The 20,351-nt window shown below is 38.0% G+C and overlaps 1 pseudogene; it reads right to left on the bottom strand.

The window, feature by feature from the left end:
• LOC122124287 overlaps positions 1-2,952 on the bottom strand; it is a 62,358-nt pseudogene extending 59,406 nt beyond the window's left edge.
• Positions 2,953-20,351: the final 17,399 nt, after the last annotated feature.

The raw sequence follows: 20,351 nt of genomic DNA, 5'->3' as shown, positions 1-20,351 counted from the left end.
TTCTGGCTCAGTGGTTTTGTTGCTTATTAGCGGCAATCTGTTAAAATTCAACCAAGGGGGAAAAATGTAAATAAAGAGGCAGGTGTTGGGGAAAGTACCAAACCATACTCCTGGAGAAAGGTTTTTGGAGATGGACACTTGAAGACAGACATTGCTTCTTTATACAATGTGGAACGGAAGTAGCAGATATTGGTAGATGGCATTGCAGGAAAAAGAGAGTCAGTTAGTACACAGTTTAAATTAGTCCAGAAAGAGGTATAGTTTTCATATGTAATTACTTTAAATTTTTTTGTTTTGTTATCATAAAGGTGATGTACCGAAGGATTGTAGTTACATAAGTCAGGTAACGAGTATGTATCTTTTTGGACAATGACTCTCCTTCCCTTGCTCTCTCCCAGTTTTTCCCTCTCACCCCACACACAAGTTGTATAGTTCATTTTCAACACAGTATCCAGTGAGTACCATCGCTGCATTTGTCCACCCTTTATCTCTCCATTTCTGTGCTTCCCCTTCCATTCCCCAAGATATAAACAAATATAAACTGAACAAAAAGGAAAGAAAACAAAAACAGCAAAAAGAAAAAAAAGCCTCGTTTCCCTTTCCTAGAGTTCATTTTATATTACACGTGCACATAGCATATGTAATTATTTTAAAGCATTAAATGAAAATTCAAGTGGATATCTCAATATGTCAAGATACTAAATCATTACTAATTGTTTTTCTCCTCATGTTTTTCCTATGTTACACTGTGATGCCTTTAGGATGTTTTAAGACTATAAACAGAGGACTTAATTTTGCTTTTTTTTTGCTTCATTTTTGTACTGGTAAAGGGGAGGATGGAGAAAGAGGGGGAGGAAAGGTGAACAAATGCAGTCATGTTACTCAGTAGACACAATGTGGAAAATAACTTGTGGGGAGAGACAGGAAGGGGAAACTGGGGAAAGCAAAGGAAGGGCTGACCTTGTCTATGGAAAGAAATACACTCAAACACCCTATAATAACAATAGACTTGTATTAAAAATGATATAAGCAGAGGTAATTCCTTTGGACTTGCTTATATATAAAATCTCTTGAGACATTTTAAGTGATTTTCTGCTTAAGCAAAGAAGACAGAAACATTGGAAAAGTAACAGCGAGATAAAGATACTAGACTAAGTTCCAGGTTTTTCTTGCGTGCTTGAACAATATATAATTTCCTAGAATATCTTTTACAAATTGTTGCTAAATAATATCAATAGAGTCATAGATCTATGATATGTATAAGTGAGAAATACATACATGAAGAGATGATAAGATGGATGCAAAGTACACCCCAGGGCATTTCTGCCCAGTGGAAATTTTTGAAGTGACAAAAATGTGCTACACCTGGTCTATCCAATATGGCAGTAGCCAGACACCTTTAATTTCTTTTTTTGCATATATGATGCTATATTTTATTTATGTCTTGCAAGTAGCGTGTGTGTACACCAACATATGAGCTTGTTTGCAGTAGTAACATACTTTCTGTTTGTTTGTTTGTTTCTGTGTAAGCAGTGTGGCTTCAGTTCAAGGGGTCTGGCACTCTTGCTGAGCTTTGTTCTTAAATGTTGTCTATTGTAAAAATAATGCTTACACAGAAAAGTGCATAAAATAAACACTTTGATGTTATTGAATAGGTCAAGAATAGAAATCTTCACAAGATCTTTACAATCACATGTCCATATCCTTGCTTTTAGGGTCAAAACATTTTTTTCGCTCACAAATATAAAATGGATAGCTAAACATTTTACATTTTGTTAAGATTTTTTATATATTTTTATTGTAAAAATAGTGTGCAGAGGGGTTACATGAGTAAGGTAATGAGTATATTTCCTATGGAGCACTGTTACCTCCTCCTCTGTATTTCCCCTGGCATCCCTTCCCTCTCCACTTCCCCACCTCTGCCCACGCTCCCTCACCACCCCCCCTGAAATTATACAAGTTCGTTTTCAACATAGTGTCTTGTACATTTCATTGTTACAGTGGGTCAACTTGTATCCTTATTTCAGCATTTTGTTGTTTCCCTTACCCTCCCCCAATTAGAAAAATGTATATACAGGATGCAGGGCACTAGAATCAAATACAGTGAAAACAGGGGCTATACCATGGGGGAAGAACATACAAAAGAAACAAAAAAATCACATAGTACATTATAAGTACACTAAAACAATAGCAAGAAAGAAAAAAACCACTCTGTCCCTATCTTGGGGTTCATTTCGCTTAACATCATCTTATATGGTCATATGTACATAGCTTTTGACCTTTTCTGCTTGTCCTAGACATATACTAGTTATTGCAAATAAGGGAAACCATGGGACCTATGTTTCCTTGGGCCTGGCTTACTTCACTTAACATAATTTTTTCCAAGTCTTTCACTTCCTAACAAATGGGGCAATGCCATTCTTTCTGATGGAGGCATAGAATTCCATTGTATAAATGTACCATATTTTCTTGATCTATTCATCTACTGAGGGGTATCTGGGTTGGTTCCATATCTTAGCCATGGTAAAGAATGCTGCAATAAGCATAGTCGTCCTCCTGTTTGGTCGCAGGCTTGGCATAAATGGCATTGAGGGGAAACCCAGGCTGGCCGGGATAGGGAAGTTGGTGATTCCCAGCATGTACATCTCCTTCTCACCCTGGCTTCTGGAGTTGCACTTTTGGAGTTTCTTTAGATGCTCAGCAATGTAGAGAGTTATAGATATCAAGGTTCTATCAGCTTCATTTTTAATTTCATAGTTTTTGAAGAAGACGTTGGCCTTAAAGTAATAGATGGCTTCATCCACGATGTCTGTGCCTTTTGTCTCACGAGGGGCAGGTCCTTTGAACTGACTTCGGATAGGCAGCAGCGCCATGTTGCCCATGAGCTTGGGTCTGGGTCCGTGAGAGAATGGTAGGCCAGCATCTCGGCGGCACTCGGCTTTCGGAGCAAAAAAGGACCTGAATGGACCACCGCGTTTCTGCCTCAGGGCTGGGCGGAGAGGGCTGAAATTAATTTCTTTTAAAGAGGAAATTTTCCTACAGGTTGAGCCCTTGAAAAATTCAGTTAAGTTTGTGCAATAAAGGTTAAATCATGAAATTAACCACGGATTGATCATGGCCCACATTTGCCAATGCTCTCAAAATGTATTGAATAAATACTGAGCCAAGTGTCAGGGTAATCAGTCTGAATACAATAGAGTATTTAAATGAGTATTTGACTTGTTCCCAGCACCCACAGTTTTCTATCTACCCAGAATTAAGTCAGCTGACCTGCTTCTGCCATACTACATCCATTCAAGAATCCTATTCCCCTATCCCTGCTGTATCTGGTCTCTCCTAGGAGAATATTTATCCATGTTTTTTTGATCATGTTTAAAAATGAGATATAACCTTAAGTATTATGATAAGGAAGTTTATGCAAGAGTTAACTTCTCACGAGTGCTGATCGATCATGCCTGTAATCCTAACTTAGCCACCTTGGGCAGGAAAGCCCACAAAACTCTTATCTCAATTAACAGCAAAAAGCCAGATGTAGAGGTATGGCTCAACTGGTAGAGAGCCAGACTTGAGTAAAAAAGCTAAGGGACAGTGCTCAGGCCCTGAATTCATGCCCCAGTACAGGAAGAGAGAGAGAGAGAGAGAGAGAGACAGAGACACAGAGAGACAAGACATAGACAGGGACAGAGACACAGAGGCAGAGAATACTAATTTCTTTCATTATTCATTTCTAGCAAAGTGTTCAGGCAATTGACTTATTAAACTTTGCATGTCCCATGGGGGATCCAATTCAGCTCCACGCTGAAATTTAACTTATTTTTATTTTTTCTTTAATTGTTTTCTTGTTTATTTCTAACAAACTTAATCCTACCCTGTGTTCCTAAATCCCTCCATGCATATATATATACTTCTAATCTATACATATATACTTCTAACCATGAGAATTTTGTAACCCAATTTTATTTTTTTCTTAAGTATTTATAAGTACTTATAGAAAATGATTCTAGCTCCAATGAAACTTCTAATAAAGCCTCCTGAGCAGCATCTTTAAGATGTTAGGATATTAGCTATAGAGAACACAGAATTAAACTTTAATAAATGGGCTCCAGGTAAGCCTAACCTAAGAGTCAATCCTTCTAAACCTCTTAATTGCTTAAATTTGGCCAAAGAAGTCTTATTGGCAGTGACTCCCAACCCCAGACCCTATCAGATCATCTGGGATGAATATTATCCTAGCAACAAGGGACAATTAATCACAGCATGGTTAATCAGTGATATTTTCAGAAAAAAATATACAAGTATTTGCAGACAAAGGGAAAGCTGATAGAATAAAAATGTAGTGACACCTGTAGTTTAAGGCCAGCCTGAGATACACAGAGGGCATCCAACCTCGATTATGACGACTTGGACTACAGGGTGAGAACCAGTCACAACACCAACAGCAAAAAATGAAGTCACTTGTGCAATCATTTCAAAATTAACTAAAGCCAAGAGGTGATGGAGAGAGAAGGCGTTCTGATGTATACTTCCCTGGCACTGAAGTGCTTATAGAAGATTTAATTGGTGATCTTATCTACTTGTTTTATAATAGAAATGATTGGCTCTTTAGGCATTAAAATGTGCGCCCTCTTGTGCACTAGCTTATTCTCTGGCCAGACTTTTGTTGGCTTTTAAGCTATAAATCCCTTACTGCGGTACATACACTACCTCTGCAGTAGTAGGTCTGACAGAACACTTGAGTGTCTCCAACAGTGGCATAGATCTCCAAATGAAAAGTAACAGAAGATAAAAATATACTCAGGGTAACTAACTCTTGATGATGAGAGAAAACAGGGCCAACTCAAAGAAACATATAAAACCTGGAAGGCAAGCACCAGTGCCTCATGCCTGTAATCCTAGCTACTTGGGATGCTGAAATCTGATGATCATAGTTGGAACCCAGCAAAAAAAGATTCTTTCTTCCTTCCTTCCTCCCTCCCTCCCTCCCTCCCTCCCTCCCTCCCTCCCTCCGTCCTTCCCTCCCTCCCTCCCTCCCTCTCTCTCTCTCCCCCCTCTCCCTCTCTCTCTCTCTCTTTCTTTCTTTCTTTCTTTCTTTCTTTCTTTCTTTCTTTCTTTCTTTCTTTCTTTCTTTCTTTCTTTTTTTTGTAAGGCTTGAAGGCAAAGCCTGGGTGTTGTCCCTAAGTTCTTTTGCTGAAGGTTAGATTTGAGCCATAGTGTCACTTCCCCATGGGACTCTTATTTGCAATTAACCAACAAAAAGCCAGAAGTTGAGCTGTGGCTCAAGTGTTAGAGCCCTATCTTTGATTTTTTAAAAATGCTCAGGGACTGTGCCCCAGGCCCTGAGTTCAAGTCCTAAGACTGGCATGCACACACACACACACACACACACACACACACACACACACACACACACACACACACACAGGTAAGAGCTTATGCTAGGTTTTTAGTTCAAATTCCAGCATCACCACAATTTTTTTAAAAATTGGAAAAGAGAAAATAAATCATTGCAAAATATATTTCCTGGTGTTAAATTTTTGATATGTTATTTAATTTTTCTCACTAATCATAAGATTTTCTAATAGAAACACATTGAGTCTTATTATCCACAAGCATAATAAAACAAAAACATAATCATTTAATTTGCTAAAAATTCCCAAACTATTAGGACATGAAGAGAAACATGGTTTAAAACAAGTCTTCATTTTTCTTTAAAAAATCATAAACTATTTAAAAATATAAAGCCAGTAAATGACAGGTGTGAACCAGGTTAGGAGACTCTAGATGCCATCCTGCTAAACACAATGTATACTACTGTCTTTATTATTATTAAGTAGTTGTATGAAGAGGTTTCAATTCCATCATCACACTATGAGTACAATGCATCTTGACCAATGTCACCCCTTTACCATTCTCCTTCATTTGCCTCATTTCCTCTCTACCCACAAGATACGTAGTTCAATTTTTTCATAATATACATCGAATGACTATATTTGCTCAGTGTCTATTACTTCTTACCGAAGTATAACTACTTATTGATGACGGAAATAAAGTGATCCTAGGCTATAAACGAAGTTTGCATGCAATAATATTTCCATAAGTTCCTTTGGAAGTTGAGAGATTGTCTTTCTATTTGGAGTCAATGGATATTGTAGTACAGCTCCTCAGGCATGATGAACGGTATTAGATGTGATGAATGAGTATTCATGTTTCTGTGATGAACCAAAGGAAGATCAATTCAATTGTACCGCTGGACAAAATAAGACACAATTCTCCCTCCTTTGGGTAAGCCATTATCTTATAAATGTTAAGTGTTCCCACACATCCAAGGATCAATGTAAAATAAAGATCAAGGATCTATATGAAGACTTAAATGACAAAGCATGATCATAGTAAATATGTTCCCCCCCAAATATACTCCCTTGTCGTTTTCACAATTCTTAAAAGGACGTTTTATGTTTTTTATGTTTCCATAAAATAATAAAGATTGAAGATATAGTAATTACGGATGCAGTGGTTTAAGTTTATTAATTTTACATATCTGTATTATTACATCTCGGATTCAACAAATTTTGCAAATGAAACTAATTACTCCTTTTCTTTTCTCAGATTTAGAAGAGAATATTGAAATAAAAAGGTCTCTAGAGCTAAGGATGTGGTTCTGAGGCACTAACTGCTTAGTTATCTACAAAACCCTGGATTTGATATCCAGTACCCAAATTATACACCTAAGAATAACTGTGAGTTAGTCTAACTGTATTTCTTGGATAGAATTCCTTCATGTGTCCTTAAAGTTTCTATTAAAAACCATTTAGTAGCAAAGGTGGGAAGGAGAAATGATCCAGAATCAACAGGTAAGTTCAAAAGTGCATTTGAAGGTCTTTGAAAGCATTAAACCTGAGTTGTCATTCTGGCAGGGTTTACAGAAAACGACCTTTGATGTTCCAGTCTACTGAGAAGAGGAGGGGGTATATAGAAGCCCACTGAAAAGACCATGAATATAAAAACGTTGAATTGTGCCTTCAGCATTGGTTTTCCCTGTGACCTGAGGAAAAGGACTTCATCTTTATTTTCCAAGAAGGAATTAATTATTAATTTGTTTATACATCTATATTAAGTATTACTAATAATTGTGACCTACTTTTCTCAACTTGCTTTAATAACTAACTGACTGGTCATAAAGGTGTGTGCATGAAAGTTAAAAACATAAAAAAGCCACTTGGGTGGAGCTAAAAGCAAGTCCTCAGCAGAGGGCTGGCTAGCTTCCTACATGGCTTTATTGGGTATGGTTCACCATATCCAGTGGTATGACGCTCTCCAGGTAATGCTCTAAGAGCTCAGTATATGGTGCCCAGATTTCTAGGACCTCAAATGAAGCTTCTCTACATCAGTTGATCATCTGTCTCTGACCAATGGACTAAGATTACCCAAACCTTAATAAAACTTATACATGAACTTGAATGCAATCAGCTTTTTCATAGTCAAGATTTTCACCCCCTTCCCAGGGATTAAGAGACTCAATTACACTACTCAAAATACTTTCTTCCCAAAGGTAGAGACAGTCGAAGGAAGAAAGGAAAAGAAGAATGATATTTCTCAGGAGGACGTGTCTGGCTAAAATATGCAACAACAAAGAACGAACTGGGATTCTCAAGTTCCCAAAATTCATAGACTGTCTCATTTTCTTTGCATGTATTAGATTTGTGTTGACACTGTCTTATTTAAATATAAACACTTCAGAATGAGCCAAGCCAAGTAATGGAGTTTTTCTGGGACTAGGAGACATTGTGTCTCCTCCAATTATATGCTGATTTGCTAAGTTTATTTCTCAGAGGACATCCCTGTCTCCCTTATTATCTCTAATTTCTCTGGACCCCATTGCTCTTAGGCCAGGTGTACCTATAAAAGTTCTTGGCCTGGTACTATTGGCTCATGCCTGTAACCCTAGCTACTCAGGAAGGCTGAGATCTGAGGATTATATTCAAAGCCAATCTTAGCAGGAACGTCTATGAGCTTCTTATCTCCAATTAAGTACCAAAAAGCCAGAAGTGGAGCTGTGGCTCAAATGGTAGAGCACTAACCTTGAGCAAAAAGCTTAGGGATAGAGCCTGGGCCCTGATTTCAAGCCCCAGGCTGGCACACAAACAAAGATTTCATGAGATGAGGTTTAAAGAACAATTTTACCTAAAATTTTTATAGAACACCAAAAACCAGAAAAAAATAGAATTTAGACAAAGCATATAGTTTTGTGAAAAATAACTAATGAATAGAAAGCAAAACTAGTATGTTTTCTGGAAAACTGAATCATAAACTAAGGTGAAAATAAAAACATTTCAGTCAGGGACAACAAAGTTCAGCCATTACAGGGCTGAGTTTTTGAAGCATTATAATAGAGGTCCTGCTATTTCCTTTGACCTTTTCTGTCAGTTGAATTGGTATAAGCACCATCTCAATCAAGCAGACCACAGGGTTCTGCAAATTGTGAGTGGCACTGACCTCTATCTTTTCTGGAGAGTTATCTATAAACTACAAAATTTATTCCAATTTTGGCTGTGCCCAGGATAGACTTTAAAGAGTTGTCAAAAACTCTGTATTGAATAATGAATGATTAATTCAGAGAGAAGTCTGCTGTTTGCTGTCTATATCTCTGTAAATCCCTGAGTTATAATTTTACTGAAAGGGGGGAAATAAATCACAAAGTGTGTAATATGTCTGTCCTGCTGTGCATGCCTCTCATGCAGGCTTCTCTAATGGGTTGGCATTTGCTTTCTCACATTCGTTGTGTTACCAAGCCTGGAAGGCTTCCAGACTCTCCATTCCATATAAAAGCACCTAGCTTGAAATCTCATGCCATTGGGGATACCACCTGTACACTGTTAATGAAACCAACAATGTAGCACCCTTATATAACTTATTCTAGTGGTTTGAGTAGTTAACTTTGAGATTATCAATCACCTTCTTCTCAGAACTGCTATTCCTGTCTTAACTCTAGGTGATTTAAACACATCTAAAAGTGAGTCTTCTATCCCATAGAACTCACAGATAATGAACTACCTTCCTCAATGATTTGGTCTTCTCATGTACTGAAAAGTCTCACTCCAATTGTTCTTTCAAATCTTGGCATGGACAATAACCATAACTGCTGTCTAATCTCAATTTAAGAATACCCTTCTTTGACCATCATCTATGATCTTTTTGTCTTATACTTCTTAACATTTTGACACCCTAATTGTTTGAATTCTCTTCAGACCTCCAATTATCTCAGATTCTTACTTTATCTCCTTTCTTAGATTAAATTCCAGTCAATGATTATAATTACTCATGTATATTCTTGGCACTATTGCCTCTTCTGAATTTTATTATAATCCTGTTCAATTTGCTAAGCTGTAACCTGGTTAATTCTAACTCATCATTTGTTTGTTTTTAACAATCAATCACCCTGCTTGTCCATTCACTGTTCTACTCTGCTAGACAGTTATTATCTACAATTCTCTCCTCACACTTTCACTCTATCTCCTTTCATCTTCACTTTCAAGAGATTACCTTGGTAGAAGTTCATTGAGATAAATGAAACAACAGAAGACAGTGTCCAGATTTCCTCCCTCATATGTAACCCCTTACCTGCGAAAAGCAGCGCTACATTTAGAAGTCAAGTGGAGCCCTCATGAAGACAGAGCAAAAACCGCGTCAAATGCTGATCATTATTCTGGCTATTCTAACTAGTTTTAAGTGTTGAGTATATCCATACTATTCTGCAAACCATCATCACAAATTTCCCTCTTGTAAAACTGATAGTCTTTCTTTACCCAATAAGCAGCTCTTCATTCCCCTCCTCCCAGCCCGTGGGGACACTTTCTGGTTCTGTAAATTTGACTGTTTTATAGATGTCGCTTCAGGTGGTGTTATACAGTATTTGTCATTCTGTGAATGGCTTGTTACATTTAGCAACATACTCGGGTTCATTTGTATTGTCACAATGAAATTTCCTTGCACACCATCGCGGGCACACGAATATGTGTGTGTATCACATTGTATTCGTCCATTTATCTATGATGAATACTTTTAGGATATGATAATGCTTCAATTAACATGGATGAGCAGTATCTTTCTGAAAGCTTGCTTTAAGTTTTTTGTTTTTTTGGGGGGGGTCCAGTTGTGGGGCCTGAACTCTGGGCCTGGGAGCTGTCCCTCAGCTCTTCAGCTCAAGGCTAGCCTCTACCACTTGAGCCACAGTGCCACTTCCGGCTTTTTTCTTTTTGCTTATGTGGTGCTAAGGAATCGAACCCAGGGCCTCTGGCATGCAAGGCAAGCGCTCTACCACTGAGCCACCTATCCAGCCCACTTTAAGCTCTTTTGAAAAAGATTTCTGGACATAAATATCATATATACATATTCATACATATATATCCACAAATATATATATATATATATATCATCTATCATCTTCATCTATCTCTAAAAAGTGGACTTTCTACTTCTATTTTGGACAATACTGAAAGTTAAACTCAAGGCCTCACAATTGCTAGTCAAGTGTTCTACCATTTGAACCATACATCCATTTTTTGCTATAGTTACTTTTTAGGTAGGGTCTTACATATTTCCCCATGCCAGCACGAATCTCATTCTTCCTACCTTGTTCTTGTCCTCTTTGTTACTAGGTTTACAGGTATGGACCACTATGCTCAATCTGTGTTTCTTAGTCTCCTTTGTTAGCCCAGGTTTTTTACTTAACCACTAAACACTGGATTTCTTCAAAGCTCTGATTTTTAACTTCCTCTCTTGATTTGCTCTCTCTCTTTCTCTCTCTTTCTTAGGCTCTCTCTCTTTCTCTCTCTCTCTCCCCCCCCTCCATTGATTACATACAACTTCAAGATCTTAAAATCATCTGTATGCTTGATGATACCAAAGTTCAGTCTCTTGTCTTCTCTTTTATTTCTGTTAGCTCATATATCTAACATCTCCATTTATATGTCTAGTTGATACCAAAACTTTTTCATGTTCACAATGAGCTCCAGATATGCAGTTTCCACACAGTCAGCTCCTTTCATGTCCTTCTTATTTCAGTACACGGAAATTTAGTTTTTGTACATAGCTTTTGACCTTTTCTGCTTGTCCTACACATGTACTAGTTATTGCAAATAAGGGAAACCATGGGACCTAAGTGTCTTTGGGCCTGGCTTACTTCACTTAATATAATTTTTTCCAAGTCTTTCCATTTCCTAACAAATGGGGTGATGCCATTCTTTCTGAAGGAGGAAAAGAATTCCATTGTGTATATATACCACATTTTCTTGATCCATTCATCTACTGAGGGGCATCTTGGTTCATTCCATATCTTAGCTATGGTGAATAATGCTGCAATAAACATAGCTGTGCTAGTAGCTTTGGTATAGTCTTGTTTGCGATTGTTTGGGTAAATGCCCAAAAGTGGGATTGCTGGGTGATAGGGGAGCTCTATGTGGAGTCTTTTAAGCAACTTCCATACTGCTTTCCAGAGTGGTCAAACAAGTTTACACTCACACCAACAATGCAGTAGGGTTCCCTTCTGTCCACATCCCTTCCAGCATCTGTTGTTATTAGAGTTCTTGATTATAGCCATTCTAAATGGGGTGAGGTGGTATCTCAATGTTGTTTTGATTTGCATTTCTTTTATGGCTAGAGAGCTTGAGCATTTCTTCATGTGTCTATTGGCCATTCTTATTTCCTCTTCAGAGAAGTTTCTCTGTAAGTCTTTAGCCCACTTATTTATCGAGCAGTTGTTTCTTTGAGGATTTGTCATTGGGGGATTTAATTTGTTGAGTTCCATATTTTAGATATGAGACCCTTGTCCATTGTATGGCTAGTGAAGACCGTGGGCTTTCTATTGATCTTGCTAGCTATATCCTTTGCCATGCAGTTTTAATTTTCAAAAACGCTCAGAGTAAGGCATGGTGGCACATGCCTGTAATCACAATACTAGGAAACCTGAAGGACATGAATCAAAAGTTCAATACCAGACAGAGAATGTCTGAAGTCACTACGGGCTACACAGTGAGACCCTGACTTAAAACAAATATAACAAAACTAAGCAAACCCAAACCTCTGGGATTATCTTTTATCTTCTTTGACACAGAACATCTAGTGTGTAAGAAAATCTTGTTGGTTTTACCTTGAAAAACACAAAATCCAATTCTTTCTTATGATTTCTCTGGTCATATTTCCTATGGTTTCTTGGTTCATTTGTTCTCCTCACACAGTAGAAGGATTCTGACTGATTCACTCTTCCACTCTGCATAACATGTTCATTTTTATCCTATCACCATTTTCCGCATTATCCTCCCACATTCCCCCTCACATCATGACCCTATTTTCCCTATACCCTCTAACACTTTCCGTCTCAGTCACAATGTAAAAGAAGTCTTTCCAACATCAAGAGCCCATTGCCTCTCCAACTCCATCTTCAATGGAGTTGAACTTTTCCCTTTTGATTACTAGGCGTGGCCATCTGGATATCTTTTTACTCCTTGAGCACTTGAGGCTTGCTGGCCTCAGGCTCTTTGCACTGGTCATCGCCTCTGTGTGACATTTCTCCCCTAGTAGCTGCATGGCTCAGACCCTCCTTTCTTCAAGTCTTTCCTTAAAAAGTTGCATTCTCCATGAGGCTTTCCATAGCGTGGCTGCTTAAAATTCCCACATTCCTCCAAATCTTCCTTTCACTTCTTCTTCTTTATTTTTCACATATAAATGGTTACCATCCTATTTTATCAAACAACATGTTTTTCCTCAGGGATAATGTCTCTTCCCACCACAATAGAAGACTTGTATAGCAGATGCTCTTTCATTTATTGCTGATAACTTAGACCTTAACCTAGTCCTTAATAAGAATCTGTTCATTGACTTCCATAAATATTTATTATTCAGCAGCCAAGGGAAATACAGCTTTATGTTTTTATATTTGACCCTAGAAGGATTATCCTGGAAAGATCATTGGAAGCACAGCATGTTTCTGCTCTATTCTGATAAGAGAAAAATTCTGAGATGTCCTCAATTTAACTCTTAGGGTGAGAGGTTAGAGGGAATAAGCTACAGGGAAGCTCAGTTACTTAATAAGCCAGGACCAAGAATAAAAGACCATTTCACATTCTCCAGTGTATGTTAAAACTTTAACTCAAATCCCATAACAATCCCCTAGGTATCACCGCATCCTGTTTATAACCCCACCAATCAAAAAGCCACGATTACTTTTCCCTATGAACTTCATTGCAATTCCCAAAGCTTTCTTCACTCCAAGTAATCCCACGCCTTTTATCTATAGCCAACGGGATATTTTGTTGTAAATAATGCCTTTAGCTTGGAACCTTTAGCCCAGGGACTTATTTCCTGCTCTGCTGTTGGTCATTGTGGGAACTTGTTCCAAGATCTGGTCCTCTTTCAGGCTAACATCTGTAACTGCTCACTAATTTCTTTCATTTCAGAGATCTTGCAGTCTCAGGAGTTTTGGTTTAACAATTCTGTGTTTTTTTAAGAATAGCATTTCTCTAAGTTTAGAATCTCAATTCTGTTAATGAATTTCCATGTGGCTTGTGTCTCCATTAATAAAGACCATGTCTATTCCTTCTGGCCCATTCTATTTCTTTGTGGTTGGGATATAAAACATGCTGAGATACTTGTCAGCTTTCTTGAAAAGTATTCTTTACACTGTCTTGTCTGATTCCCCTATTTTAAAAAGTCTTAATAGCTTCCTCTATTTTAAATCCAACCACTCAGTTAAACAATATTTACTAAGACTACTCTCAGTGCTATTACATATGTCAACCTAGAAGACTATGTTGTCCTTACAGTCCAGTAAAGGAAGTAGGGTATCTATCTACACAGAAGAGAGAAAGATAGTATACCTAATACAACTCAGCCCACTGGAAATACTTTGAGAAATGCAGCTGTTCTTATCTCTTTGAATGGTTAATAATGATACTACAAGGAAGAATTTGAAGAGCTGGAAAACAAGTGTTGAAAAAAGTTGTGAGTGCCTAATCAAAGACTTGTTGAAGAATCAAGTTAGACTTGAAATGAGTAACATGATTGATGAGTAAGTCAATTTTAGAATAGGCCAAATCAAACAAAATACAAATAGTAAAAAAATTCAGATCCCATGAGAAGGAAATGGGATTAATGTGTGATATTCACGTTCATTTGTAGAGCAATTTTCTGTAACTGGAGTCCAATTTTGAAAGTCGGTGATTTAGCTCTCAGTGTAAACATGAATCCCACTTCCCCAAATGAAAGTTTTACTTTATAAAGTATGATCATTTAAGATTAATTGCATCCAAGCTTTATATGGTAACACTAGAAAAGCATGCTTTAAAGAATGTATTGTGGCTGGTTGAGGACCACAGTTCAACTACAGATTTTCATCCTTATTTCTTTGAGGGGTTGGAAATCTAGGACCTGAAGGCCAAATCTAGACAGAAACCTGATTTTGTAAAGAACTTTTATTGAAGGACAGCTGTGCCTATTTGTTTACACATTATCTCTGATGCTTCTATACAACAACAGAAGAGTGTAATATTTGCAATGGAGACAAGACAATCTGGCCCACAAAACATTGACATTACAAGCTAATGTTTACTGAGCTGGGATGTAGTTCAGTGGGAAAACGTTTGCCTAGCAAGTGCGTTACCCTAGATTCAATCCCTCGTACCAAAAAAGAAAAGACAAAAAAAATACAGTTGAACACTCCTCCCATAGAAAAATACAGTATCATCACACCTCTGTTCTGTTTAAAAATAATAATGTTTACTAACGTCTGTTCTCTGTGAATGTGTCCATTGGCCCATTGACTGTTTTCACCAGGGAGTGAAAGTTTTTTTAAAAAATGAAAAGATGTACAACAATTCCTAATGGAATATTAATTTTTGTGATTTGTTAGCCTCTTAACTTGGATACCTAGAACATTCTGATCTTTGTCTTTACTAGCCCTAAATAATGAATATTGACCTTTTAAAACACATGAAAGACAGTTACAGTACAACAAAAATAGATTTAGAAAGACCAAGCTATATATATTTAAAGCTCCAGATTTGACTTTCCCTCTCCTGACTACTAGTTCTTCAATCTTTCAACAAAACATGTAAAGGCAAGGAATAAATAAGGGGAGGGATAATCTTACAAGTAGTCATACAGGTTGGTGAGATAATAAAAGTAATTTATAAAAGTAATTTATAATTTACATCTGTTAGCCCAATGAGCTCCCATCCCATAGCTTGGCATGCTCCTTTCTTAGGTAACACTAGGCCCATGTAATAAAGGCAGTAAATAATCCGCCAGTAAATAATCAGCCTCCCCCACCCCTTTCTTGGGATGGCACTTCTCTGGGGCAGCTACCACCATATAAGCCAACAAGAGCCCCTTACAGTGACCTTCAGGTCTAGGCAGCTACAAGGCCCTTTATCTACTATTTGGGCAACAGCCATAAATCCTAATTCACCATGATGAAGCCCCTGGGCCTCACATCCCACCAGTAACAGGTCTCCATCTCCTAGCCCTTTCTAGCCCCTCCTAGACCTCTTAGGTTATATAGGTCACCTCAGACAATAGTCAGCACTTCTTTCTTGTGAGAAGGGGTCTTGCTGGCCCTTTTCCCAGCAATAAGCCTTTTCTTTGTTCTTTGTACCTGGATCTCTGCGTGGTTTTCTGGCAAAGTCTAAAATATTCTAACAAAGCCATGACACTATGATCAAATATTACTCCTGATTCTAAAACAGTATATAAAATATTTATTAGGTGACAGAACCTTTTATTAATTTATTTCAATGATATATTTTTAGAAACACTTATTGACATACCTCTGATAAGGCACATTTCATTGTGCCTAGCAACATTAACTATTATATATTTTATTACCAACATTATTATAAAGTACTTAGGACTTTTCTTTCATAGATTATGATCTTTGAATTCTCTCAACTCTCAGTCTTTGAGTACTCTAGTACAGTCAATGTATGGATAGAACTTGAAACATGGAGAGCAATAGTCATGTTCCATAACTTGTGTATGTGTACTTTGACACTATTCCCTTATGACAAAGACTATCTAGAATCTTAACCTTTTGTCCAGTTATCATATTTCATACATTTTTTCTTGGTGTTGATTTTTATATGTGCAACATATCTTGGCTGATTATTGTCTCTCTCCTACGGCTTTTCACTATTACATGGAAGATTGTTTTCACTAGAACTATATTCTACTACAATATAGCCTGAAGCTTCTATTGCTTTGTGTGAAGATGAATACTGATTGACAACTTTATTGGGCTGAAAAGCACATGGGAGATTAGACACATTTTCAAGTGTTTCTGTGAGAATATTTCCAGAGAGATTAACTAAGGGGAAGGCATTCCCTGAATGTGGGAAACATTATGCCATATTCCCTTAGTGGGAAACATTATGCTATATGCCAGAGGCTGTGATGAAAAATAAAGTGAAAAAGAGAATGCACACAAGCACAGACATTCCCTCTCTCGGCTTCCTGGCCACCATCCACCTGAAAACATTTGCACAGGCATGCAGAGTGCAATAGTTAAAGCCTTCTACCCACATTTCACAGGAAAACCTGGGAAGCCAGGCAACGTGGGGCAGGAGCTGGATGGCTTCAGACAGCCTCTGAGAACCTGTGAGGGTATAAAGACAGAGATAAAGCCATGATTTCTAGAGTGTTGGAGATGCCAGGTACCTGGAATGCTTGCCAAAGAAAGCCACAAGCTGTAAATGGAGCCAACTCAAGAGCAAGTTCCTATGGTCTGAAAAACAATAAAGTCACAGTGTGTGGGTAGGGCACCCCAGCCATCTTAAAGCTCATATCATGATGCTACCCTGTGCCCTGGCTGTCAGATAATGGATGCACAGAATTTCACATTTGTCTTGCTGGGTTTGGGTCTGCCTATAGTTGCATTATGCCTTTCTGTGCTCCCATTCCTCCATTTTGGAATGGAATGGTACCCTCTGCTATTGTATCTTGGAAGGCTATAGCTTTCTTTTTAATATTACAGGGACTCACTGCTAAGAGTTGGTCTTGAGTCTCAGAAAAGACTTTTAGTTTGGACTTTTAAGCAATGTTATAAGTGATTAGAGTGGGGAGCTCCTGGTAATGGACTGGGGAAATTTGACATTATAAATTGGCTGTGCATCTTTGAGCATTTGAGGATGAATGTTATAGTTGGAATATAAAATGTTCCCCCAAGGCTCAATTTGACACCTTGGTCCCAACCCTATCCTGGGATACTACTTTTAGAGGTTCTGAAATCTTTTGGGGGCAGGACATAGTTACAGGAAGTATGTCACTGATGCATGCCTTTGAAAATTCTCCCTAGTATCTGAAACCATCTGCCACCCTCTCTGCTTCCTCCCCTACCACAGGTTTCTGCAGCCATGATGTTCTACCATGTTTCGGCTAAGCAAGCATAGACCCTCTGAAACTAGAAGAAAACTACATTTTTTGTTCAGAAAGTATTGTGTCAGATATTTTGTCACAGCAAAGAGAAAGTTAATTAACACAGTCAGGCTCCAGAAAAATATCAAAGGTGGAGTTTCTATTGTTGTCACTGTGGAGTCAGAACACATTATGTTCCTATCAGGACATGAGACAATATTTATAGAATGGCAGTCAGGAAAGATCACCTGACCTTCAGTGTCCAGACCTCTCATTGGGACCCCATCAGATCCACATGATTAATAGACTGATGAATTGACTGCCTACATGGTTAATGTGAACCTCAAGATCAACTGTTACTATGCGACCCAAAGCCCCATTCTAAATTTATTTTTGTTATTTTTGTCATAACCTTTAAGTAGTTGTACAAAGGAGTTGCCATATAAAAAGCAGTTTCTGAACATAATACATCTTGATAAATGTCATCCCTTCCAATATTGCCATCCATCCTTCCCCTACCTCTACCCTTCCCTCATTCTTCTTAGTTTTATAGGATATACATTGGATTCTTGACTGTGTTCTCTCTTTCTCCTCCTCTTCTTTTGTTCACCCCTTTCACCTTGACCCTAACCCCTTTAGAGTACCTGCTTCCTGGTGCTTTAGGTAGCTGAACTTTGACTTTGCTTTTCTAAGGAATGCACTATTGAATTCTCCCTTGAATATACCTTACTTGAGTTAATACGTTTCTATACACTTGCATACCACCCAACACATTTACTTTTTTGTGTTGACACTAAGGCTTGAACTCAGGGCTTAGGCACTATCCTTTAGCTTTTTCTGCTCACGGTTAGTAGTGCTCTGCCTTTTGAGCCACAGTTTCATTTCTTTTTTATTTTTATATGTTTTTATTGTAAAAATACTGTATAGAGGGATTACAGTTACGTGAGCAAGGTAATGAGTACATTTCCTATCAAGCATTGTTACCACCTCCTTAGTTTTTCCCCTACCCTCCCTTCCCTCCCACCTCCACAACTACATTCCTCCTCCTCCCTCTCCTCCTCCCTGCCTAACTTGTAAAGTTCATTTTACAACATAGTGTCTTGTACATCTCATTGTTACAATGGGTCAACCTGTATCCTTATTTAAACATTTTGTTTTTTCCCTTCCCCTCCCCAAATTAGAGAAGTGTATATACAAGGTGCAGGACACCAATATCAAATACAGTGAAAACAGGGGTTACATTGTGGGGGAGGAACATACAAATGCCTCCATCAGAAAGAATGACATTGCCCCATTTGTTAGGAAATGGAAGACTTGGAAAAAATTATATCAAGTGAAGTAAGCCAGGCCCAAAGAAACATAAGTCCCATGGTTTCCCTTATTTGCAATAGCTAGTATATATCTGGGACAAGCAGAAAAGGCACATATGACCAGATAAGATGATGTTAAGTGAAATGAACCCCAAGATAGGGACACAAGTGATTTTTCTTGCTTGCTATTGTGCCTAACATATTTATAATGTACCACAGTTTCATTTCTGGCTTATGGGAAATTAATTGGAGAGGAAGAGTTTCATGGACTTTACTGCCTGGGCTGTCTTTGAGCTACAATCCTCAGATCTCAGATTCATGAATAGTAACGCTTATAGGCATGAGTCATCAGTGCCTTGGTTTCCTAGATTACATTTTTCCACCTGATTTAGTCAAAGATCTCCATCTAAACCACACTGTTCAACTATACAATGTGACCAAAGAAAGACCCTAAGCAAACAAAAACATTTCTAGCAAGCATGCTGTACTAGAAAGATAGAATTACCTCCAAAAAAACCCAAAAAGCAAAATGCTTAAATAGGGATACAGGTTGACCCAATGTAACAATGAGATGTACAAGACACTGTGTTGAAAATCACACTTTACAATTTGGGGGGTGGGGAGTGTAGTTACTCATGTAACTATAACCCCTCCTTAAAGCATCTTTACAATCAAATAATTTTTTTAAAAAAGAAAGATACAGGCACACAACTACCCTCTCTGGATGATGGGAAGGTGAGAAAAATCAAACAATTCCTTTTACAGATAGCAATTCTAAAAATTAGGCAAAATATTCAAAATAACAATTTTAAGTCTGATCATAAACTGCCCAAATATAGCATTCTTGGCTGAATGCTCAATGATGCAAGTGTAGGGCAAACTCTAGGGAGAAAAGATAAATAACAACATCTGGGAACTCAAAACAAAGCAAGTAGGCAGATGCCAATTATAGGCAGAGCACATCTCCCAGTTGTATTCAATGCAAATTAACTCCAAAGGCAGAAAACCCACCAAACTCCAGAAGAGCTGTGGTTCCAGATCCCTACAATGTATTATATACCATCTCCCTTATGTTAGTTAATTGCTTTGATGGCTACTGTAAATAGTGCTGTGATAAACAAGAGACTCATTCCAGTATCACTATTGTGTTAACAGAGAGAACTTTGATTCCTTTGAGTATGTAGTATAGGTTGATATAGCTACATCATATAGTAGTACTGTCTCTAGCTTTTGGAGGAACCTCCATACTGACTGCCATAAGGACTTGGCTAATTTGTATTCCAATCAACAGTGAATGAGTGTTCCTTTCCCTCCAATAATTTGGATTGTTTTCTCCATGATGACCTTTTGGTTGGGGTGAAATGTACACTCTAAATGTAGTTTTGATTTGCATTTCTCTGGTGGCTAAAGGTGCTGAATTTTTTTTCATGTATTTATTGTCCATTGGTTTTCCTTCGTTATTGTATTAGGGGACTAGGGCTTGAACTCAGGACCTCAACGTTGCTAGGCTTATACTGTACTACTTGAACTACACATCCCAGCCCTTTCTCACTTTATTTATTTTAATTATTTCAACACTTTTGCCTAGACCAGCCTCAGACCATACTCTCCCTACTCACAGCTGCCCACATGGCTAAAACG

The sequence above is a fragment of the Dipodomys spectabilis genome, unplaced genomic scaffold, assembly GCF_019054845.1.
Source record: "Dipodomys spectabilis isolate Male_0828 unplaced genomic scaffold, ASM1905484v1 ptg000234l, whole genome shotgun sequence".
Taxonomy (NCBI): domain Eukaryota; kingdom Metazoa; phylum Chordata; class Mammalia; order Rodentia; family Heteromyidae; genus Dipodomys; species Dipodomys spectabilis.
The sequence above is the reverse complement of the archived record's forward strand: the minus strand, read 5'-3'. Positions and strand labels throughout refer to the sequence as shown.